Consider the following 12,908-nt stretch of genomic DNA (forward strand, 5'->3'; position numbering starts at 1 on the left):
AATGGGTGGTTCCTTCCCAAGATTTTCAAGTGTATATGAAAGATACAACATATTTACCTATTGTATTATTTTGTACAGTTGTAAATTACATTAAATAAATAATTAAAAAAATTAGGTTAAAATGTTCCGAATATTCGTTTACTTGAAAAAAAAAAAAAAATCACCTATTTCAAATTCATAATAGTCATTGAAAATGGATATATATATACTTCGAAAGTATATGATGATTAATTTATATTTACATATTCCAATAGTTTTGTCTAAAAAATGAGTAGCCTAATTTTGTTAGCCTCAGTCGATGCCCAAGCTTGGATACCATGATAAAAAATGGTGTACCAAAATCAATCGCGTTGCTGAAAATTGGTATATCATGTACATTTTTTTCAATGAAAAAAGTGAAGCCTAATAGTTTAAAATTTAAAAAAAAAAAAATTATTGCGATAGTGAAGAAGTATATTAGGTTTAGGAATAAAAATATAAGAAACTTTATCTTGGTCACACAACTTTATGGTATGCATCCATATGTATACATGGATATATGCTATATATAAATACGCATTCATATAGAGTATATACTATAAAGAATCGATGAATCCGTTAGACGCGTTGATTGGAGGGCTGTCAGAAAGGACAGATTGTAGCCGTGAACACGTTGAGACTTAAACTCAATTTGTTCTCGAGTCTGACAGAAAAGTTTCACGCGAACCCCACACACGTATCAAGTCCTGTCATGGGTGTATCTCCCAGGCTTCCATTCTCTCAACATCCTATCAAACTTATGAATGATGTCTTCCTTATACCTTCTTCCTCTTACAACATCTACAATCGGATTATAATTATTGACTTCTCAATCAATCCCAGGAACGTCTTCATTTGTCAATCAAATCTAATTGAACGATAACTCAGAACACAATAAAATTATCGAATGGGCAAAGCAAAAATATTGATTTACAGAATATATTTTCTATAAATGAAGTTCATTTTAAATAACCATTTAATTTAAGTAATTTTATTTTTAATTTGTAAACACCCAATAGTCAAAACAAAAATAAAATATTTTCAAAACTTATATTTATTCCATTGTTTGATATTTTGGGGATACTGTGCCCTCTACAATAGTCGGTTTCAAAATTGGTACTGAATTTTATGAAAAATTTTTGGTTTTATTTGTAGCCATAAATAGAGCAAACAGTTAAATCATCAATAGATTAATAATTAATTTCAGTGACTGTGATCAAAAATTTTGCTTAGTCAATAATTTCTACTCTAATGGAACGTTAAAAGCAACATTGTTTGTTATAGAAGTTGAAATTTATTATTATTATGCTGATAATTTTAACATATTAAATAAGTACCATATAATATAATTTTTAAAAAACTTGTATTTATTAATTGTTTATTCTATTTTTAATGTATATATTTTTATCTTTACTCCGTTTTGAAGCCTTGTTAAGTTTGGTGAAATGTTGGTTTGCTATGGATAGTTTATCTATACTATTTGGTCAGTATGCCACTAATTCCAAGGACCCTGGATTAAATACGGCAGTGGCATATAATTATTGTCTATTAAGACTTTAGTCGTGAGTCAACCCGGTTATAAATCCCTTCTTGGGCCCACCAAGCTTTTTAAAGTGGGTACTCTTACTTAGAAAAATCTTGTGATTGAGAGTGATCATGAAAAAATCGCCTTGTTGTATGACCGTTATTCTAAAAGCAGTACTCATAAGAAGTAGGTTTTCACATTATGATTATTATTGTTATGCTATTTTGTACCTTTATTAGCGGCCCCAGACTATTTTCCTACAATAGATATAGACGTTGTTTTTTCCTAGTGGAATATTGCTGTGAAAAATGTTTGGTAACCGCTGATCTAGTTCATGGGGGAGAAATGCTTGTTCGGCAACGCTACCCGAAATCATCTGATTGCTATAACAGCATACTTCTCACTTTATAATAGAAATAGAACCTAAATAAAAGATATTTCAATTTTTTTTTTTTAAACAATTTTACTTTATTTTGTTTTGTATATTTTCCCACAAAATTTTATTGCATTTTACTTATTAATTTTTTCCTTTTTGTGTTTTCAATCCTGTCTACTCTCATACCTCCCTTCTCCAGTGATCAACAACACACTTTCAATACGTTACACAAATTCAATGTAAATTGACAAAATTATTAATTAATAGATATAAATTGAAAATTAATAGTAGAACAATATTGTTTTTATAAATTATTTATTGATATTTTCAACTGTAATAAAAGTACCATATATACAATAAATAAATATGATGTTAGTTATATAATGACATGATACAGGCATGTGGAGAATCTAACTATTAATAGAACTCCAATAAAAGTTCTAGAAAAGAAGATCTCAAGAACAAATAAATACATTTTTTAAAAACATATAAGTTAGTCAAAAGTAATAAATAAGTAAGAACAAAAAAATAGGTTAAGAAGTAAAAAACAAAAATAATAATAAAATAAAGATAAATAATATAAGTTCATTCCTTGTTCTATTATATCCTCATTATATGAGGTTCGTTCCATTTATAAAATATTTCATAAACCAATACTTCTGAAATTTTTGTTAACATAATATTAAACAAATTATCATTTTTTATTCTATTTTCTATTATGCTTTTTATTTATCTGTCTACCTAATTTTCCTCCTTTATTTATAACATGTCTTCAAACTTTTGCTTCAGCTGGTTTTTCTTCGATTTTTAGTTTATATATGAGAAAATAATAGGTGTTGAGAAACAATCACCGAAGTGATGATGTACTAAGTGTAGTGTAGACATATAGTTTAGCTGCTTCTACAACTTGGAGAAAAGCCGTAACTTTTTTCGCACGATCTCTGAACTTTTCTTCTGACTCTGCCCTTCGGCCCTTTATACAGGAAAAAATAAGAAGGCCATTTATCGAGGCTGAAGGGAAGTGATGTATGATGGAGGAATCAGGTGGCTTTCCGCTTAATCATTCAGAGCGATTGAGATATCCGCTATCATCTGATAAGCTATGAATGGAGAAGGAGTCGTACCTCCCGCATTACCGATTCAACAGGTAACCGCATTCTGGTAGAGTTTTCTAGTAGGTTATTGTCTGGTGGAACAGTTTCGGCCACCAATTAATCCTTTATGGAATATTGATAACAAATATCGATTTTTACTCAAGTCAATTACTACCCTAGGTAGTTATCATCTGTTAAATGCTACATCCACTAATAAAAGCAATTTTAAAATTACTTGATTTTCACTTCTCTCACAACATATAAGACGAATTGAATAATTATTTTTAGTTGTTTAAGTGGCAATGCACTAGTCTCGAAGGATCCGGGTTCAAATACGGCTGTGGTTGCAGATTATTATTTTCTGTTACACTGCAACTGTGAGTTAACCTTGTGGGTTCTAGAGCCCTTCTGGGGTCCACCCAGCCTTGTAAAGAGGGTACTCTTAATTAGGGAAAAATCTTGAAAAAATCACCTCCTCGATTACCGTTGTACTTCCTTACAAAGTACTGAACCCACATACTTCGTGCGTACCACAAAGTACTAACCAATGTTAGCTCGTTCCTTACAAAATTTATAATAGCAGTTTATAATCATTATAAAAACAATAATAATATTTAAAATATAACAATAAATAAATAAAGACAATCTATGCGGTTCACATTATTATTATTTATATTTCTCAAGCGTTTTACAATAATTTAAAAATAAACTCAAAAGTTAAAATTCACTGCTCTTAAATTATAAACGACATTCGTACCAATTAATTAACGTAATAATTATTTTATGGGAGGATTTCTATAATTTTGAAAATTTATTTCTATGTCTGCTATTATTATTATTATTAAAAATTATATTACTATAATTTTCATTAAAATATTAAAGATATTATAGGCTTTCAGTTACTAGGATGTCAAGTTGTCTAGAATAATCATAAAAAAATAATTTAATTTAAAAAACTTGAATTCCTCTCGTACCTAATCCTTATAATTCAAAATCCTCAATGCTCCTTACTTTTTCACAAATAAAATCATCCATAAAGACCTTAAAGTTCTATATGTAACCGATCTAGTACTAATCAGAAATCAATCCTTCCATAATAAACTCCCTAACCACCCAAATCCACTAATTGCTAACCTTGCTTCCTATTCCATTCCTGATAATCCTCCGAGGTGCAATTGTTCAACCATGAATACATATGGTTTCGTTTATGTTAATGACCAACATTTTAAAGAAAAGGTAAGAATAAAATTATATCTTAATTTGAATTCATTGTCAATACTAAATTTAATTTTTTTTATTTTAATTTAGTATTAATTGAAGTTGACATTTATCGCCTTCGGTCCAACTTTAGAAACTAATGACAATAATATTTGTTTTGGAGCAACGTACTTTTTGTAAATGTTTAACTAAACGAAGGGCCATTCGCAGCCGAGCGAGTTAAAGCGCCCTGATATGTTGACTCCTGTGGTGGTCTCACAAAATTAAAACTTGATCTCCCATTTTGGTTAGAAAAGTAACCTGTATCCCCCTCCCCCCACCATATGTCAGAAATGACCAGGAAGTGGGTCCTAAAAATAAAAATCTAAACGGACGGTGAAAGCTGAACATTTTCATATATATGTGGAATATATATTTGGCACATACTTTACTTATATGAATTATATAAACGTTATTCTACATCAGTTGCTTTTCGAACACTGCTTAAGAACCTGGAGATTCTGATTCTATTTTTGGGACTCTTGAGATATTTACTCTGCACTCTCCAACTATCTCCCACTCTCCCAAAAGCTCTCCATATCAAATAGCATTATGAAGTGATATTTCTTCTTGTCTCTTCGTTCCAGGCAGTGTTCTTTCCTAATGAACCTCCTCCCCTTTCGCTTTAGCTAACAGTGTTTTACTGTGATCCTCAATCTCACCGCCCGTAGTTTCTATTGATCTACATGATTTCAGTTATTTTGTGAATAATCCACAAATTTACCGGTCCTTCCACCCTAGATCTTCTAGACAATCTGAATTTTAGAGCAAGATTTCGGTGGTATTAACGCATGGTTACTTAGCATTAAATTGAGGTTGTAAGTTTAAAAAATATATCTCACTAATCAACCTATTAATTATCACCCGATTGTGAATAACCTGGAAGTCACCTTCGTTTTTTTTTCTGGAGTAAGTATATTTCTCAAATCAGAAGAAAATCTATTGCCGCCCTTATATAATTTCTATGGTGATTCCAGTCGTTCACAGCAGTACCATCTACTACACTAGAGGCGAGTTTGAAGAGACTTAGGTATTGTTTTACAAGATTCACCTTCAAGATTTAGAAGCATTCCATAACTTGTTGGTATTGAGAGTTATAGTATTAATTCCTCCATGAAGTTTTTCTTTTCCTAGTCCTAAATATCAATATATCCTCGATCATATCACTCTATGTTATTATAGTTACTCTTTGAATACAAGATTTTGATATCGATTTGTATATATGAATATCTTCCTTCAATTCCTCGTTATTTTTGCTAGCTCTTTAGAATTCTTTATTCATCTCTGTTTATAGATCCTCCTATTCACTTTCCTCTAAAAAAAAACTCCTTATTAACTTTATAATCAAACATCGTATTAATATAAATTATATGTATTACTATAATAAAAATACCTGTAACAGATAACGAATGTGGTATTTCATTATAAATATACTTAAACCTTGAACATTATAATTGTTTAATTATTTTTTCATTTCATTGCATCCAGCCCGGAGGACCTAAAACTGGATCAATCGCCCCTTACTGTTCCTAATAAAGAATCCCTCCTGACTGACTGACTTGGGGTATTGATATCGGGCTGAGGCGGTTGGGACCGGGCCAACGGGGGTTAATATCCCCCTTCGCCCCCTCCTACACCCCGGTAATTTAGAACGAGAATAAAGTTGGGCTGGGTCCCCCTTCCTCCTAAGTTATGCTGTTATCAATGGAGGGCACAAATTGTCCCAAGGATCTAGACAAATTTAATTATATCATTATCTGCAATGATAGCGTTAGTTGTTTCTAATGTACATAGATAACGGTTATTTATTTACCCAAAATGCAGTTTGTCTTAGACTTTTCGTCTACATTACTTGTACTTAATGGCGAATAAAATGATATTTTTGAGGTTCGGATGTTTTTCTAAGATTTATAGATATATTTTTTGTGCATGTATAATGATTAGCTTTTAGTATTACTCCTCAATCCAACTTTGTCACAATGTTATATTAGGTCTGTTCCAACAGTAAACCTGTTCAGAGCATGCGGAGTACAGGTTTTGGGAAAGGAAAATCCGTACTACGCATGCTCCGTACAGTTCTGGACAGTCAGATGTTGTTGGAAGACACCTAATATGTTTTGACAATACGTTTCTACTTTAGATATTAGTTTACTAATGTAGTTACAGTTTTATAGTTGATAGTTTCGATTAATGGAATTATATTTATTGCTACACATAGAAGTAAATTTTTAATATAGAAAAAAAAATTTAAATCCAGTGCAAAAAGATTTATCAAATAAGTATTTTCTAACTTATCTTAACATTTGACTAAGTCAGTAATATATCTTTAGTAGGATTTCTTGGTTGTGCTATATGGTGCAACATTGAAGCAATGCCTCTAAAAACCAACCGCATTTCTTCTGGATTGAATATTAAAGATAGTCATTTTAGTTTCCCTCAAAAACCTAAAGCACCAAGTGAAAAAAAGCTTCTTAAAACATTTACTGACAAAAATTAATTAAATATTTAAGTTGTTACCTTAAGAAAGTTTGTTTATTAATCACTAACTGAATTTAATATATGTCTCCCTTATCTCAAAATTGCAAACAATTATACGAAAGAGACAAAAAAAAAAAAATTCTTTAAAGTGTGTGAGCATTTTACTAAACCATCAGATATTTTCTTTTTATTTCAAGTTACATGAAGTTGTTATTTATATTATATACTATTTCTGATAAAAACACATCAAATTAAAAGGGTAGGTTATGCACACTTCTTTTTATAGGCACACAACAGGTCAATATTATTATTAAATTCTAATAAAAAAAAATAATAAATTGGTTCTTTTACATATCTACGAAATAATAATTAAAAAAGTTAAAATATGTAGCGCTACAACCCATGAAGGTTCAGTACTTTGTTAGGAAGTACTGTTTCTAGACCAACGGTTATGCAAGGAGGTGATTTGGTCAGAATCACGCTTGACATCCAGATTTGTGTCCAATTAAAGGTACTGAATTTTTGAGGTTATGTGGATCCCAGGAGGGTTCCCACAGGGTTGACACACAGCTACAGTGTAACAAAAATAATTTTCTTCACTCCCGGATTCGAACCCCGGTCCTTGGAGTTAGTAGCATCGTGCCTTACTACAGTACCGCAGTGCTCCCTAAGAAATACTAATAGAAAAATAAAATTAAGAAGAGAAAAATAGCATTTTTTTATTCAAATTCGAGGAAAAACAAATGGAGGGTTATTATCATTTTCTAAATATGGATGATCCTAATCCTCGGGTTCAAGGCTTATCCATTCCCTCTATCTCTACAATCGACCTCTAAGGATGAAACGGCTTGGAGATCTATTGTAGATTAGGCCATACACTTGGAGTTGATGCAATGGCCACATCCTCTTCTCGTGAGTAGAGTGCTTGCGGCTGTAGTGCTCTCACCCAACCTCCATTGGCTTTCAGAACTAGTGACATGGCATGAGAGATACTCTCGAATGTCAGGGCCTACTTCACCCTTTACTTGTGAGTTAGAGTACCAATTCCTGGGACTCCTCTGGATTGAGTTTAAATGTTGTAAATAAATATGGAAGTGACTGAAAGTCTTTTATCATTCGTATATTTCTTTTTGTATGAATATAAACAGTTTTATATATATATATATATATATTTTGCTAAAAATTGTGGTCATACTTTGAGTAAACAAAATAGTATAATTTAAAAAGCAAAAGATGGATCTGTTTATTCTGGAATGATAAGTCTTCTCCAAAAATTAATTATTGATCTCACCACTTTTCGTCCTAACAGGTTATATAGTGTTATTATTATCAAATTTTGAACAAATTATATCTAATTTGATTATAGTAACACTACATAATTTACAGTACGACTAAGGATTTCTTATGTTAGCCCGAAACGTAGTGAGATCAATAATAAATTTGTGGTAAAGAATTCTCAGTTTACTTTAACTAAAATGAAAATATGACTAATAAATAGGATAAAGTTAAAGCACCAGAATATTATTTGGCTAGGAAATTTAATTATAATCTAATATCACCGTGGTCATCGGTTGGGTAGAAATACTTATAATAAGAATATGTAGTAGACTCTAAAGTCTAAAAACTAAAGTAGGGCCTGCAGTACTTTGTAAGGAAGTACTGTACCCCGAACCCACAGAGCTGACTCACGACTACAATAAAACAGAAAGTAATTATCAGCCACAGCCGCATTTGAAGCCGGCCTTAGCATTGAGCTACTCGCACCTTACAATTACAATTTACACGCTCATATAGAGCTCCCTGCTCCATCAAAATAACTATAATAACTCCATAAAGAAACTCTACTTTAAAGAAGTTGTTTAGTATTTTTTTCATCTTCAATTCGGTCATATACGTAGTATGAAGATTATCTATACCTTATGGGCATTAAATTTTATAATATTTTCTATTATAGTATACTATAAGAATGTATTTTATTAAATACAGAGTAGTTAAACTTTATCTGTAATTTATTAACTGTTAATTTTTATTTTATATGTATCTTAATTTTTGCCAAACAATTTTTTTTTATAGATTTTAATCTTAGTTAGTTATATTTTAAATAGTATTATTTTATTATCATTGTATATTTTACAATTGCAACCAAGTTTCTTCTTTCTTTTTATGCACAATAAGGTGTTAATTTTTTTATTGTTTTCTTGTGCTTGTTTTGTTATTTTTATATTTTTTTACTTGTTATGCCAGTCTCCTCTGGATGTTTCTTGACTTGAAGAAATAAATTAATTTGATTCCTGCTTACTACTTAAATATTTTTTTATGTTTGTTGTTTGTCTAAGTTTCTTTTTTCCTTTGATTATTCCTTGTATAAAAACATATATGAAATAAAGTTCCTTTTTTTAATGTATCTATAACATCCTTTATTTGTAGAATTTTATTTCAAAATAACACTGTTATCGTCATCATACACAACAAAACAAAACAAAAAAAAAAATAGCAAAACCATCTGGTAAATTGTTATCGTGATTGAGAGGACACAGCTAAAAGGCACCCCGGTGAGAGGCTAACAGCGGGAACTGACCCACTAAATTGGAGGGCTCGGGATAAATTGGGAGGGGGCGCCCGGGCACAATACCCCTCCGACACCTCCCACATTTTTCAACCTCCCTCCTCCCCCTCGGTCTTGTATCGATGATTCAATCATCACGGCTTATCTCGATGTGAATTAACAACTCGGTATCGACTCGTTCATTTAACAGGGCCCAATCAGCGCGGAGATTATCATTCCTATCAACTGTTGCTTCTTCGCCAGATATTGCTTCGTGTCCATTTTCTCTTATTGCCTCGATTATGGCCTTGATAATAGAAGTCCCACGGCTAACCTGTCTAATAAAATCTCTAATGGAATTCTATCTCGCTCGCTACGGCTACTTCTTTTCTGTTATCAATACTCTTTTCACCTAATATATTTATTGAACACGGTGTGTCTTTGTTTATGGTACGGTCTTTAAAAACTGACAATCACATTACATACATACGTTTTGGGCTTAATGTTCCCTATGTAACCGATCTGGCCCGAACCAGATATCGCTCCTTCTATTATTAATTCTCCAACCACTCAAACCCCCTAGTTTCTAATCTTGCATCCTCTTCCATTCCTGACAATCCTCCGAGGCGCCTGAAAAGAAGATGACCACGAGACCAGCTAATGTAAAATGTCATTAGAGTGCTACCAATGGGTAGATTCTCTACACGCCTGTAACACTCCAATTTAACTTAGATCAGATTTACTAAATGCATTATAATGTACAGTTGTAAATAGCAATAAATAAATATTTTTTTAAAAATTTATTTGTTGATATTTACAACTGTATAAAAAAATACAACCAGTAAATTTGATCATAATGACATAATGATATGATACAGGATGTAGAGAAACTACCCAGTAGTAGAACTCTAAAAACAGTTTACAATATAAGGTCACGAGGCCATCTTCTTTTCAGGCGCCCTGGAGGATTGCCAGGAATGGAAGAGGAAGCAAGGTTAGAAACGAGTGGGTTTGGGTGGTTAGGGACTTTATTATGGAAGGAATAATATCGGGTTCGGGCTAGATCGGTTACATAAGGAACATTTAGGTCTTTATGGATGGTTTTATTAGTAACAAAATAAGGAGCATTGAGGATTTTACGAAGGATTTTGGATTGTAAAGATTGGATACGAGAGAAATCCGAAGGTTTAGTGGAGCCCCAAAGCTCAACTCTGTATGTCCAGATGGGCCTTATTATTGTCATGCAGATCAGTCTTTTGTAATGAGTTGGAAGTTTAGACCGTTTGTCTAGTAAGTGCTGTAATAGTCGGAATCTGCGTGCAGTTTCCTGTCTTTTCAATCTTGTGTGAGGATTCCAGGTTAATCGTTTGTCAAGATGTAGTCCAAGATAACGAATATGTTCTACAGGGCTAAGAGCCACATTATTAAAGTATACTGTAGGGCAGTCGGCAGGTTTACGACGAAGAATGAATGTGATTTGTTGGGATTTATCTTTATCCTCCAATTTCGACACCATTCTTCGAGGATTGTGATATGGGACTGGAGAGTTTGGGATGCAATCAAAGGGTTATTACTAACTGTGAGGACACATGTGTCATCGGTATACGTGGTAAGGATAGTGTTAGGAGTTGTTGGTATGTCAAATAAATATTTAAAAAAAAAAAAAAAAACGTTTTGGGCTTAGTTGCAGATCTTCATCAGAGCTAATGAAATATATAAATGTATGTAAAATAAGTATACTTTAGGTATAAAAATGAAATACATATTCATGATTACTATGAACAAATGTAAAATATACAATACTGATGATCTCAGTGCCGACATTTTGCAGTATTGCTAACGATACAAAGCGACGCAGGGCCTGATGTAAATGCAAATGTATTGAGAAAGGCTCACAAGAAATGAGAAAGATTGACAAGCAATATATCTTCCAAATGGGTTTCTTTTTTTTCTCTCTGGAGCTGGCAGCGGTCCAATAATGCTTCTCCAGCTCCAGCCAGAGGTCCCTATCCAGACTTCTAATGTTCGCCCTCTTTATTAGGCATGGGTGTTTAGGGCTTTAGCTTGAATCGATAATTTATATGAGTTTTAGTTAATGATGGTTGAAATCATCCTAAGAGCTTCGTATGTAATTTCCTAACTGTTTTTCACCCTGATCAAATTAGTTTTCCGTTTTACAGAGAAAAATATAATTTTTTTTATGTTTGAATTGTATAATAAAATATAACCTCATTTTACGAATTTCGTAGTTTTTGGAAAATATTCATTGATTAAAGGAATTTATTAGGCCGAGATTGGGCATATCCAGTTTTATATTAGTAAATTTTCGATGCCATGCTTATGCCTCTTTAGTTATACAATCCTAGTTTACAAAAACCTAGATAATTCTCATTTAATATATATTCTGGCAATGTGTTGATGTTCTTGGCCTTATTAATTATTATTTCCTGAAAACTTAAAAGATTTAGGACGCTTCAAATCTCACAAGTAGATACAACCCCTTTCACCAATCTCCTGTCATCCTATCCACCCTTACCTCCTGTCATCCTAATTAAATAAGCAAAAATTATTGATAAGGTGTTACGGTCTGATTCTGGTTCTAATTTTCATCTAGAGAAGCACTGGAATGGAGTTGTTGGAGGACAAGTTTGTATACAGTTTTGTAAATAAATATGTTTTAGTTTCTATATCTTTATCATCATATAAACTAATTAAAGTCTATCACAACCCTCACTATCCCTGACTTCTGTAACTAGCATCATTTCATTCACTTTATCACAGGCAAAAGTGTTTTTTTGACATGTATGTTTCGAACTCGGCTTTCAAGGTAGATTTTATTCTAAGGTTACAAATTACATTTATTAAAAAAAAAAAAATAACAAACTTTAATAGTAAGTAATTAGGTACCTCAATATCTAGTAGAAATGGTGAAGAAGCTATTGTATGCCCTTGTACTTGGTAGACATTTTTTTTATTTTATTATTTTTTTTTTTATATTTCTAGGAAATCATTGATTGACAATTGAATATATAAAAGGAAGATGGCCTGGGTGCGGACAAAATAACATAAATAATAATTATACTATTTATTTTGAACCAACTTTTCGTCCCACTTTACATGGCTTCATCAGTGCTAAAAAAGATACAAACAACAAAAATAATGTAAAGAAAAAACAGAATAGATAATATGAAATAAAAGTAAGCTAAAATATGTTTAAAAATGAGTGAAAAATTACATAAAAATGAGCAAAGTAAATTAATTATAAATTATTTATTTTAATATAGTTATTGATTATTTTTATTAATAAATTATTTACTCTTCACTATTATATAATTGTTCACTTATTTTAAATCATTTTTAGCTATACCTTAGTTCCTTTTTATAAAATCATTTCTGGAAGATCATTAATTGGACCCAGTGAATAATAAAAGGAAGATGACTGGGTGTGGTCAAAGAAAAACAGAGCTAACGTTTCGCCCCACGTTGCAGGGCTTCATCAGGGCTAAAAGACTTAAATGAAGTAAACATAAATGATCAAAGTAAATGAGAAATTAAATTGATCTATAGTGCAACGTAAACATTAAGTAAAAATAATAAACGGTTTTAGACACTTAG

At 31.7% G+C, this 12,908-nt stretch overlaps 1 protein-coding gene across 2 annotated transcripts in view; it reads left to right on the plus strand.

Annotated features, from left to right (window-relative positions):
• Positions 1-12,908, plus strand: part of LOC106684799 (nucleolysin TIAR) — a 511,771-nt gene that overhangs the window by 222,953 nt on the left and 275,910 nt on the right. The gene's annotated exons all lie outside the window — the stretch shown is intronic.

The sequence above is a fragment of the Halyomorpha halys genome, unplaced genomic scaffold (genome assembly GCF_000696795.3).
Source record: "Halyomorpha halys isolate HHAL.00 unplaced genomic scaffold, Hhal_1.1 Scaffold619.1, whole genome shotgun sequence".
Classification (NCBI taxonomy): domain Eukaryota; kingdom Metazoa; phylum Arthropoda; class Insecta; order Hemiptera; family Pentatomidae; genus Halyomorpha; species Halyomorpha halys.